Here is a 12,178-nt window from a genome sequence, read left to right on the forward strand (position 1 = left end):
TCTCTTAATTTCTTCAATCAGGACATTTCTCTTCATCATCTCTTTCTTCTTTACTCACATCCTGCCCTGCTCACACAGCACCCCCCCACCACCACCACCCAATTTCTGAGCAGATGACATGCAATCAACCTCCAGGGTAACAAAGGGAAAGCTATCTTTAGAGCAGGTATGATTTAGAAAAGGGAAAGGTTGTCATCGGAAAGAAGCAGAATTTTGAGGCAGCTGCCTAGTTTCCAGGCATGAGTGTTCATAAAGCAAAGACAGTAATTTTCTTCGGAAGATAATAAGTCACAATATGCTGATGTCAGAAACCTTATTCATTCAAAGCACAGCCCTTGAAAGCAGGGTTTCTCAACCTTGGCATGTTGACCTTGGGATCAGTCGAGCCTTGGCTGTGGAGAGCTGTCCTGGTACATGGTAGGGTGTGCAGCAGCATCTGTGATCAGTACCCATTAGAGGCCAGTAGTACCCTCTGACTGTCACAACTAGGAATGTCCCCAGACGTAGCCAAATGTGCCCTGGGGGCAAAATCACCTCCAATTAACCACCACTGATGTAAAGCTCCCAGTTTCTGTGTTCAGTCTTACAACTGCTCCATCTCTAGTCATTCTCCAAGTTCTCCTCATTCCCCAAAGAGTACAGGTTAGCATGTCCTTGAAGGTCAATAGGCAGCTGCTGGTGTCTGGATGAGGTAGGTGGGTGCTGTCCCCTGTGTTGCTGCAGCCTGTTGAGGGGTGTGGCCCATTGTACTCTGAATGCCTTCACCTGAGGGAAAGGCACCCTTCAACTCCGGCCACTGTGCATGTATCTGCTGTCTGCTCTCTATATACATACATGTGCATCCTCCCTTTGTCCGTCCCTTTCTTCCTCATCCCATGTCCTCTTTTTGCTGCATCTCAAAGCCTTCTCTTGTACACTTTGAATCACACCTTTTCATGTGTCTCTTTTCATGGTTCTGCTTAAGAGCTCCACATATACATTTAATGTGGGCCCTTCCCTCTCACACTCACGCTGCAGCAAGAAAGCCCAGCTGTGGCCTGTGGGCAGCCAGCCTGGAGCTGGGGTTAATGAGGAAGGGAGACCCCTGCAGCCCCCTCCCTCATTCCAAAACGCTGGGGCAGGGGATGGCCTGCGCTGTGGGTGACTGCAGTTTCTCCTTCTGCTCAGATGGACTTTCTCCCTAAGTCCATCTCCACCTCCTTCTTGGTGTGGGCTCAGCCCTTTAAGGTTGGGGCTGGGAACACGGGGGATCAGGGAGGAGGAGGGAGAGGGGCTTAGCCAATTAGATGAGTGAATCACCATTTTAGCACCTCACCCTTTCCCCCTAACAGTCTCATCCTAAGGTTCTGCTTGGCCACAGGGCCTAGTGAAAATGATAGCAGAGCAGGGTCAGAGGCCTGACTCTGTGACCAGAGGCTGAGGCCTCCTGGGCTCAGAGCCCCTGTCTTTCTAACTGCAGTGAGAGCCCTAGGAAATGTGCAAACTGCCATGGACACAGATGATTATAAAGGAAAGGACTGCTCTAAAAGAATCACAGTTCAATTTGGTTATTATTGGAAACATCTCCTTTCAGGAGCAGAATGGCTGGAGGAAGGAGCTTGGAGGGCTGGGCTGATTCTGTGAAACACCTTTAGGTGATATGGCCTCTCCCTGCCCAGGAGGCCTGAGGTCTGAGGCTGGGACCATAGCTGCGTGCGGGGTTCTGGGGTTGAGTGATGGGACCTCTAGGGAGAGAAGGGCCCGTGGGAGAGCAGCCAGACAGATCCAGAGGCTCTCTCTCCATTGGTGAGGGAGACGCCTGTGCCACAAATCCCTGGTGAGGAGGAGGGTCAAACCTGTTCTCTGGTTAGGACCATGGGACCAGTGAAGAGGCGCTCCCCGAAACCACACACTTCCTTACATTCCATAGCAAAGTAATCGTATGGGGATATAAAGAAGCATGTGGCCTCGGGAAGCAGTTTTGGCCCAGGCTTTGTCCACCTTCCAGATGCGGCCAGGATCTCAGCTGTGGGCCACTCTCACCTCTCTCCTCCTCTAGCTGGGAAGTGCTTAGAGGGCAGGACCACTAAGATCCTCCCCCCTGCCCCCCCCTCCCCGAAAACCATCTTGGAAGTATCTGTGAGGAATGGCAGTGCTTTGGGGGACCCTATTTCTCCCCTGCTGTTTGTTCAGAAATAAACAGCACCCAAGTTTCACCGGCTTATTTTGGTACAGCTATAATCTTTGTTATCACTATTCATTAAGTTAATAGCTGCTGCTTTACACATTTGAGTAGGATTTTAATGTTTGAATTCCCATGAAGGGAACATTTTTTAAAAAAGAGAGGAAATTCAACAGAGAGGTATTCTGCATATGCATGAAGAACAAATCCCGCTTAGAAGCAGAGCCAGGCCCTCCTGGGTTTCCTACTGTATGTCTGCTGTGCGCGTGGTGAAGCCTGCAGCTGCCGGGGCTGCATTCCAAGCGCGATTGTCCATTGTGGGAAGGATTTTGCTGTTCGGCTTCTGCTCCCCCAGCCCATCACCTGCCCCGCAAGCTGTGAGGCCGGAGCCACGGAAGAGTGAGGGACGCTGGCAGCTGTTGGGCCACTGGGGTCTGGGCAGGCCACCCCGGCTAAAGGGCAGTGGGGATTTCAGCTTCATGACCTTTAATGCACTACCAGAAAACAGGGAGTATGACAACTTAAAAACTGCACCCCAAAGAAGGTTTGAGGCTCACAGCACTGACGAGGGCTTAATGAAATCTAATTATAAAAATAATAAAAAGAAGAGTGAAAATTTTTTCAAGCTTACTCTCTATGACAGGCATCACTTTCAGTGCTTTGCCTATACAAGCTACTTACATCCACTACTCTATGAAGCAGCTATTATTTTTACCTGGTTTTACAGATGAGGGTCATAGAAATGAACAGGTTTACATATATGTAAATAGTAATTCTTTAAAAAAAAATAATCAGGTTGGAGGGATGGTCTTGAATCAACCCTTAGCGAAAGGTGTAGAATGTAAGAGTTGAGAAGGAAGGAAGGGAACACTGTAGGATTTATCCTGACATCTATTCCTCTGCAGCTGTGCCCTAGGGGTCCCCTAGGTGGTGATGGTTGAGACACCACACTTTTTCTCAGGAAAATAGGGAAATGTTCTTGGCACTCCAGCCAAATCTGACTTTGGGAATCATCTAGTAGCTCATTTAATCCAACCCAATTGCCTCTGAGAAGGTGAGAATGTCTGTCTCTTCCAATGAACCGGGGAACTTATGAGCTGAGTAAAGGTTAGCTGGTTAAATCTGTCAGAACAAGATCTCCAAAGTGTTTGGCATGTGAGTTTCAGAAATAAGGGTTTGCTTAGACAAGACCAAATTATTTGGTCCAGAGATCTAGAAAGAGCCAGCTTCCAGAAAGTGATCAATTCATGTAAGAATACAAAAGAAAAAGGAAAAAAAAGTGCTACAAGATAACCAAGACAGTGCTAACCATTCCAGGAGATTGCACCCATCATTTGGGTGTGAATGTTTTTGTCTTTCTGTCAAATCCGACCTCACATGGTCAAAGGTCACTTAAAAGTTTTCTTCAAAAGGTCACTTAAAAGTTTTCTTCAAAATCTGCAGGGAAAACAACAAAAGGAAGGAGGGAAGGAAGGAAGGAAGGAAGGAAGGAAGGAAGGAAGGAAGGAAGGAAGGAAGGAAGGAAGGAAGAAAGGAAGGAAAACTTTTAATAACTAATAGTTTGATTGCTTTTGAGTCTCCTCCTACTTTCTCTGGTCATCTAACTTAATATGCCAGGAAGGAGATACAGGGAACAGGTTAGAAAATGGAGTGAGAGGTAGGCCAAAAAACCCCCAAACAAAAACAAACAAACAAAAGAAACAACTACAATGACATCAAATATTTCAGACCAGGCATAAATGAAAGGGAAAATTATAGGAGGGGAGATATAAAGGCATGTTCTTCTGAGTTTTGCACAAGGCCAAGAGCATTCATACCACCATTGGATGTACGTTTTTTTCCAGATTATTTATTTAGTTTCTTACCTGCCCAAATCTTCTGAATTGGGCAGGTGGTGTTAATAGGAAGAGTGGGAAGGTATGAGGTGTCAGCTGGCCACTTGTGTGGTGTGTGATATTGGCAAGATCACCACCTTTCTTTTCCTCATTCCTGTGGTGGTTGTGTAACCACACTGCCTACCACAGGGTGAGCTGAAGATTAATGAGGTAACACTCATGCGAGGACCATGAATTTCTTGGAACAGGCTGATGGCAATACAAAATGTCATTCAACACGTTATTGAAAACAAGATTTGTTTTTTCCTCTCTTTGCCCTGTAGTCAGACAATTTTTCAAAAGTCTTAATTAATAAATTGTCCTTCCCTTATTCCTGAGAAACAAGGGCCATATTAAAGCATTCAGAAGTAAGTAACAGTAAAGGTACCATCACACGCATGAACAGCCAGCACCATTCTTTTCCTATTCCTTTCACCGAGTAGGGCAGGATTTGAACATAATCACTCAGACACAGCATGACAGAGAGATGAGAATGTGATTATCCATTAGTGGCCCTCAGAAAGACTCTCTAATTAGGGGAAAATCAAGGATGGTTAAGACAGGGAGAAGTCTGGATTATAGGCTAACAATACCATCTTCAAGGTGATTGGCAGCAGAGGGGTGTAGGGAGGAAGAGCTCGGCTTGGGCATCTGTGCCTTCTGGCTTTGTGACCTTGAGCTGACTACTTAACCCCCCTGAGCCTCAGTTTCCTCACCTATAAAGCGAGAATAATGTTTACTCAACAGGAGGCTTTAAGGATATAGATTTATGTAAGGTGCTGTGAACACAGTATTAGAAGTTTAATAAATGGTCTCTGTTACTATTATTTCTATTATTTAATGTATATTTAATATTAATACAGCAACTGAAACTACTCATTGCATGGAAGTCCTTATATTTGATCTACAGTTTCATTCATATGACAATTGTTATACAAGGGGTGGTTCTAAAGTACGTGGAAAAGCTTAGATTGTATAAAAAATACTTTCACATTTTAAGAAAACCGTTTTTACTAGGTTAGTATGCTTGCAAAGGATTTTTTTAAGGAAAGGGATTCATCAGTGTCCTTTCTGACAAGAATCATTAAAAGTTCTGAATATCTGGGGCCCAGTCTCATTTTCAGGGCCCTTATAAAAAGATATATATGGTGAGATACTCAGATTGTCTCTTTCTTGACCACTAGACTTTGCTTCTGATAACAGACCTGACCTTACTCAGCCAGGCCTTCGCTGGGTAAGAAGAGGAAACCGAGCTTTCTGCAGAAAATCACCTGAATCTTGCTCTCTGAATTTCTATCATAGGCAACTTATGTCTCCTAGTCCCTTTCCTGACCCCCAGTCAGGCTTAGAAATTGAAAACAATAGATAATAGTTTCTTAAAATGTAATCAGAATTGCATACTTTTATGGGGATTAGGACCCTGCTAGTGTCTGCAGGAGGAGTGGTCTGCACAGAGGTATCCACCCCCAAATCTGCGCATTTGTAACCTTATGCACTGTTATCTCTGCTGGTGTTCTCTGAAACAGGCTATTCTGGGGCTCACCAGATACAAGCCAGGTTATGTGGGGCTTACCCTTGTCTGGCCGAGGAGATAGGAAATAAAGCAACAGCCCCTCCTTTTAAGGCAAGCGTGGGGTAGTATGTCGGGATAGGACCTTATTTTTCCTAAGGCTCAGCCAGAACATCTTGCTATTTTTAGAGGACTGGCCAGTTCTGAATGTTGATTCAATCATAGACATGAGTCCCATTTTAACTCCCCAGGAGCAGCCAAGAGCCAGGCAGCTCCAAGAGCCCGTCTTCTCGCCCTGCAGCATCCCGCCGCCTTGCTCAGAAGAGGGGAGTTTTGGTGGCATTTTGTCATCCCTGATGTCCTTGCCCTGCCCCTCATCAGAGCTGGAGCTGGGACTTAAAGGGAGGGAGGGGCAAGGAGGTGGAGCCAACATTGTACTAAGCGTTTACCAGTAGCTATTTACACTCCAGCAATTCTGTGAAGTACATTTTATTACACAGGATGAAATCATCTCCAGCAGGTTAAGTAATTTGGAGAACTAGAGTAGTTAAGAAACTTACCCAAGTCACACAGCTAGTATGGCTGACCTATAACTTGAAGCATTTCTCTAACCCAATTCACTCTAATACACTCAATTTCCCAAACTTGCCTGATCCTTAGTGCCACAAAGGCACTTATTAAAACTCCTCTCCCATGCACCCTACTCCAGGGCCATGGAACTGAAATCTCCGTGGGATTGGCTGGGTAGCCATACTTTTAACAAGCACTCCCAGGTGATTTCTGTGCTCAGCAAATTTGGGGGAAACAACAGCTCTAGGAGAGTTGTTCTCAAACTTGAGTGAATATTAGAGTCAGAAGGGAACTTGTTAAAAATGAAGATTTTTCTGACTTGCTCTCAAAGATGCTGAAATAGCCACCTGGGCCAGGGCCCAGGAATTGGCATTTGTGCCACCATTCTCCATGTTTTCCGTTACCAGTGAGCAGAGGACTTTGAAAAACATGGCTCTAATAATAAACAAGACAGAGAAATCTGAAAGCTCATTAATGAAATCGGTACCGGAAAAGACTCATTTTATAACAGTCTAAGAAAAATCATTAATTTGGGTTAAAAGAGGAATTCCAGCAATCCTGGTGACAAGTGGGCGACCCCTCTCCACCCATGAGCAGGTCACGTATTAGTAACAGAAAGGGGAGCAGACACTCTTGTCTACCCCTGACTGCTAATGTCTTCCCTTTGCAGTGTTCCCTGTGCTCATCTTCCACCCGGAATGCTCTTTTCCTTTTGCCCATCTTCATTTGTTACAATTACTCTCTTTAAGGATCAGTTCAAAAGACATTTTCTCCACCAAGTTTTCTCCCACTTGTAGCTCTTCCTCTTCTCAGCTCCTGTTGTTTGAACCTGTACACAGGCACAGTCACATCTTACTGGCCGCTTGATTCCTTGTGTGCCTGTAATGCATGCATCTCCTTTCACAAGGACTGGAGTCCTGACAGCTTCATTTTTGATTTCCCACACCGGCTATTGCTTTTGTAAAGAGCTTTTACATAATAAGGGTGCAGTAGATAAAGCTGCCACTACCACCATCAGCACGCTTAGAGCACCTACTGTGTGCGGGCACAGTTCTCAGTGCTGTAACAAGTAGCTGGCATTATAAATATCCTTTTTATACAGATAAAGGACACAGGCCCTGAGAGGTTGTGGTTTGGGGAAAGGTCTCCTTTAGAAGCTGCAGAAGACCAGTCACACCTGTAAAGAGATCTGAGCTCCGTGGTTCAGGAAAGAGCCCTTTAAAACAAATCTTAATTTTCTAATTCAGTGTATCAGAGTCACCTGGAGGGCTTGCTAAAACACAGATTGCCAGGCCGCACCCCCGTTTCTAACCAATTCCCAGGCGGTTCTAATGCTGCTTATCTGGGGGACTACACTTTGAGAACCACTGCACTAGCTCAGTGTTTCTGACACTCAGTAGTTCAAGGGCAAGAAACTGGCCCTCACACTTGGAGCTCCTAATCGTGAGGCGGTGAGGAAGTGGAGTAAAGCCAAACAAGCCAGGAAGGTGGCTCTTCAAGGGTGTGGCTGTAGGAGCTTTCACATATGAGGGTGCAGAGAGGGGAACCTGTCTGTGGAGTTTCTAAGAGTCTTCAGCTTGAGGGGTTTACACTACAGGGAATCACCTCCTGTGGCTTCCAATTCTTACCAATAAGCCTTCGGTGGGGTTTGGTGAAAAGTGGGTATAAAATGAGGCAATTGTTTTTCATGAGAAGATAGACCAGCAGAGGGTGCACTGACTCACACCTCATGTTATATTGGCAGAGGGGTCATATTGATAATGTAATGTAAGATAACATAAAAATACGGAATAATGATAAAGCTCTTTAGCTCCAAAATCTTACTTTTTGTGTGTGTGTGAACCTAGTACATTGAGTGAGAATTAAGAATTGCTTAAGGTCCAGAGAACAAGTCAGAGAATCTGGCTCTTGTTCTAGTTTTCCAAAGAAATACATTGCAGGGGAACTTAATTTCTTAGTTGTTTTTTTGTGTTTTTTTTTTTTTAAAAAGATGTAACACTTCACATTGTCTTAGTGGGCAAGTCTGTGGGGTTATCTGAAGGAACCACTCCCATTCAATGATTACATATTTGAGATAAATTTCTTATTTGAAATAAATTCCTTTGAGTTTCTCTGAAGAAAATTTCAACGTGCATTCAAAATATCTTACCAAAGCACTAGAAGGACAAGTCCCAAGTTCAAGGTCATATGCTGTCAAATTCTCATCCATCACTCCTCCACCCCTAGCTCTTCTTTAGGTAACTGACCGGCCCCTACCTTGCAAGAGCCCCTGCCTTTTATTGTCCCTCTGTCTTCCGCACCCACCCTTCCCCTCTGCCTTTGCTCCAAGCCTCAGCACACAGAAACAAGTCCATTGTCAATACTAGCCCACAAGTCATCCCCACGCACTGATAATGTGGGCAGGGGTGATTTCTCCCATTTACTTCCCCTCCCCTAGCTCTGCCTGCTGGCTCTGAATTCTAGCGGTCCTCCCCAGTCTGTGCGAGACGCAGAACACAGGATGTGGCGCTTCACCTGCTCCTACACATACCGCAGTGCTGGCTTCAGATGACAGAAGCAGATCCTCCGCAGGGCTTCCCCAAAAAATGCACAAAGAAAGGAAGACAGATGGGCAAGGCAGGAAGGGCCAGAGGACAGCTAGAGGGGAAAGCAGCGTGGGGGAGCAACTCAGTGCTTACCTGGGGAAAGTTGTGGGCAAGTCCCTCCTCCTCTGTGCGCTTTCTTCCATGGGAGGCGTGAGTCCCATTGAGGTGTTGAGAGCACGGAGTGTTAGTATGATTATTTTTTCCAGAGCTGCCAGCGTTGGCTTGCGTTTCTATGCCTTCCTGTCAGAATTCTCTCAAGGAAACAGCAGCTGGTGAGCTCAGAAATGTCAGTCAGAATCTTGGCCTAGTTTGGGGCCTTGAAGATTTTTACAGAAAGTTAAAAAGGTTTCTGGGCCAGTGTCTCCTTAGGGTTTTCCCTCTCCTGCTTCTCACCTTTTCCATCTTCTTCTTTTCTTTCTTTCTTTTTTTTTTCTTCTTTTCATTTTTTGCCTCAGTAGCTAGTGACTTACATTGCCTGCCTCCCCTTTCTGATGGTCCTCTCTCGGGTATGGCTGTGGCTCTCTTTCCAGCTCAGCCTAACTGCCGGGTGATTTGCTAAGCATGAACTACTCCTTGTGCACTTACTTTGGACCCTTATTTATTCCCTTTTCCTTCCTTTCCTGTCATTCTTACATTTTTAATCGCGATCCTTCTGGTCACACAGAGAAATCCTCTGTCTTTCCTTTATGTGCATCCCCTGTCCTGCGAGTCCGTCCTTTCTCCCTAGTTGTGCCCTGGCCTCTCACTTGTCTTTGTTCTAGCTTTACTTCTTGCTGCGTCCTGTCTAGATGTGACCTCGCCTCAGATCTCCTCTTCTCTCTTCTCCTCCCCTCCCATTCCTCGGGCAGTCTCGCTCCTTGTCTTCTCTTGTCTCTGCTCTCCGAAGGCGAGCTTCCTCCTTTTTGTACTCTGCAGCCCGGTGCCCACCCCCAGCACACTCTCCCACCTGTTTGTGTCTTTTAAGGGCCTTGGTCATGTCTATGCCTTCTGTCCACCTCAATCAGCACAGTGACGGGCCTCTGCAAGCTGTTAAATTACACCTCTTCAGCTGTCTCATTGCTAGGAGAAATGCCCTTTGCTAAAACCTTTTTCAGATAGGCAAATCTATATTAATGCTTCTGTTTATGGAGTATACTGTAATAATGCATGCATTATTTTTAAAGAGTAAAACAATTAAGTTTTTTCAAGGGTTTTTTTATTTTTTTAGGTTATGTCACTATGTATGACCCAAGATACAACACTTTTAGCTCATCTCTAACATATTTTGGCCATTTTTCAAATGGGAGGGTAGTTGTGGTGGAGTTATGGAAAACATGGCTAGTTTGGGACTTGACTAGGTAGATGCTCAATAATATATATTCAGTGAGGCCCTGCCACATCGTGGTGTGCCGTATTAAGCACTGGAAATACAAAAAGTGACTGTGTTCCCTGCCTTCAGGGACTTAAAAGGTTCTTTCGGGGATAGGACCTGAGTCTGGAAAAAAAATATATAACAAAACATTGCAAAATTGATAGTTCAGAAAATAAGCACTTTTGGCATTCAGAAGCAGATTGATAAGTGGTGGACCAGGTAGTAAAAGCTTCATGGAGGACGTTGGGTTTCAGCTGGGTCCTAAAGATAGGCAGGGCTCACACACCTGGAGAGGTGAGGGAAGGGCTTGCCCAGAGCAAGGAATGGCTTGAGCGAAGGGCCAGAAGCAGGAGTGTGCAGAGCATGTTCAGGAAGCACTAATTAACCTGTGGCTGAGTCAGTGCTTTGTGAAGGGGTCACCGGGGAAGGCTTTGCACACAAAGCAGCCATTTTGAGAAAATATATTCATAGCAGGAGATCTCAGTTTTTAAAAAGAGTTCCTTGAGACTTCACATTTATATGTAACCATGTAGTGCTATGATTTCTACATCCTAAATAAATAGGACTTTGGATTCTTTCACAATTATCACCTAAAAAATTATGGTCTGAAATCTATCGCTTTTGAATATAGAGAAATAAGACATTTCTCTCTAATCATCAATATTAAACTTCTTTTTCTTATTTAATTCTGGCATTCATTATTGATGGTCTGCTATTATAAATGTAGAAAACTGCTAGTTCCAGTCATTCACAGTCTGTCTCCAGTTCGGTCTCCTTCATGCAGCCTGCTCCAGACTTGGGCCAACACCGGTCTACCTCTCTGCTGAAGGCTCAGACCCCAACTTGGGTGGATTGAGCATTTGTTATATGTTTACATGCACTTTAACATGTCATTATACTGTTTTAAAATTAATTCACAGTTTCTTTGTATTCACAAGACTGTAAACTCCTGGAGGTCAAGTTTATACTTCCTTTTAGTATCTTCTTTTGTCTCCAGAACAATATAAGGCACACTCCTAATAAATGTTTGTTAAATCAAACTGGAAGGAGATTTGCTAAAACTTGACAACAAGCCCAGCCAGTTTGGCTCAGTGGTTGAGCATCAACCCATGAACCAAGAAGTTACCAGTTTGACTCCTGGTCAGGGCACATGGCCCGGTTTTGGGCTCCATCCTCAGTAGGGAGCCTGCAATCAGGCAATCATTGTGTTTCTTTCTTATCGATGTTTCTATCTCTCTATCCCTCTCTATCCCTCTTCCTTTCTCTCTCTCTAAAATTACATATTTTAAAATTCGACAACAAAATTTAAGCCTATCAGCTATCCCACTAATAGGAAGATAAGCATTTTATAATGTTTGATCAATCTTGCAGTTTTTCTGAGATTTATCTAGGGTCAAAGGAAGGAGGTGACCTTAATTTAATAACTTATCTATCTGTTGGGTTATACCTGACATTTTCAAGCCACATTTTCTTATGATCCTCAAAGATTGTTTGGGGTAGGGTAAGTCAAAGAAGTATTGATGTTTGAATTAGGAAGATGAACTATCAGAGGTACAGAGGGTACTTACCGAGGGCTACCTGGCTCGTTATAAAAAAAGCTGGGATGAAATCTAAGTCTTAGGACTCCTAATCAATTCCTTTTTTTTTTACCTTGGTACATTTTAGGTGAGGAATTCTGATTTCCCTGCTAAAGAGCTGCTTTTGTTTTCTGTAAAGTCTTGTGTAAACCAGGTTGGTTTGGGGCGAAGTAGAGTAGAGGTGAGGAGTAGGAGGGTCTTTCTCTGAGATCTTTCCTACAAGGTGTTCTTCCCTGTGGGAATCTCCAGAAGCCAGGAAAAGGGTCCATTAGAGCTTGTCTGAGCAAAATTATTTTGAGATTAAGCATCAAAATAATCTCACTTGGTTGCCTCACTTACTATATAAGGAAACCAAGGTCCAAGTTAGCAAAGAGACTTATCCTTGGTTGCAGAACATGCATCTCCTGCCCCCCTGGCTCGGTGCTTTTCAGATCACATTGTAATCACCTTCGATTTGGTAAAGAGCCCCTTGAGAGCCTGCTCCTCCTCAAAGAGGCACTGGACAGGGCAGTGGGGAAGGGGGGAGGTTGTGGGGGTGCGGTTGGGGGGG

The 12,178-nt window shown here is 44.6% G+C and overlaps 1 long non-coding RNA gene across 1 annotated transcript in view; it reads right to left on the bottom strand.

The window, feature by feature from the left end:
- Positions 1-9,561, bottom strand: part of LOC107183398 — a 13,757-nt gene extending 4,196 nt beyond the window's left edge. The window contains exon 1 of the long non-coding RNA XR_001514195.1: positions 8,794-9,561. This is a non-coding gene — a long non-coding RNA (uncharacterized LOC107183398). The remainder of the gene's footprint in view (positions 1-8,793) is intronic.
- Between the last annotated feature and the right edge of the window lie 2,617 nt (positions 9,562-12,178).

Source organism: Myotis davidii, unplaced genomic scaffold, assembly GCF_000327345.1.
Source record: "Myotis davidii unplaced genomic scaffold, ASM32734v1 scaffold240, whole genome shotgun sequence".
Classification (NCBI taxonomy): Eukaryota; Metazoa; Chordata; class Mammalia; order Chiroptera; family Vespertilionidae; genus Myotis; species Myotis davidii.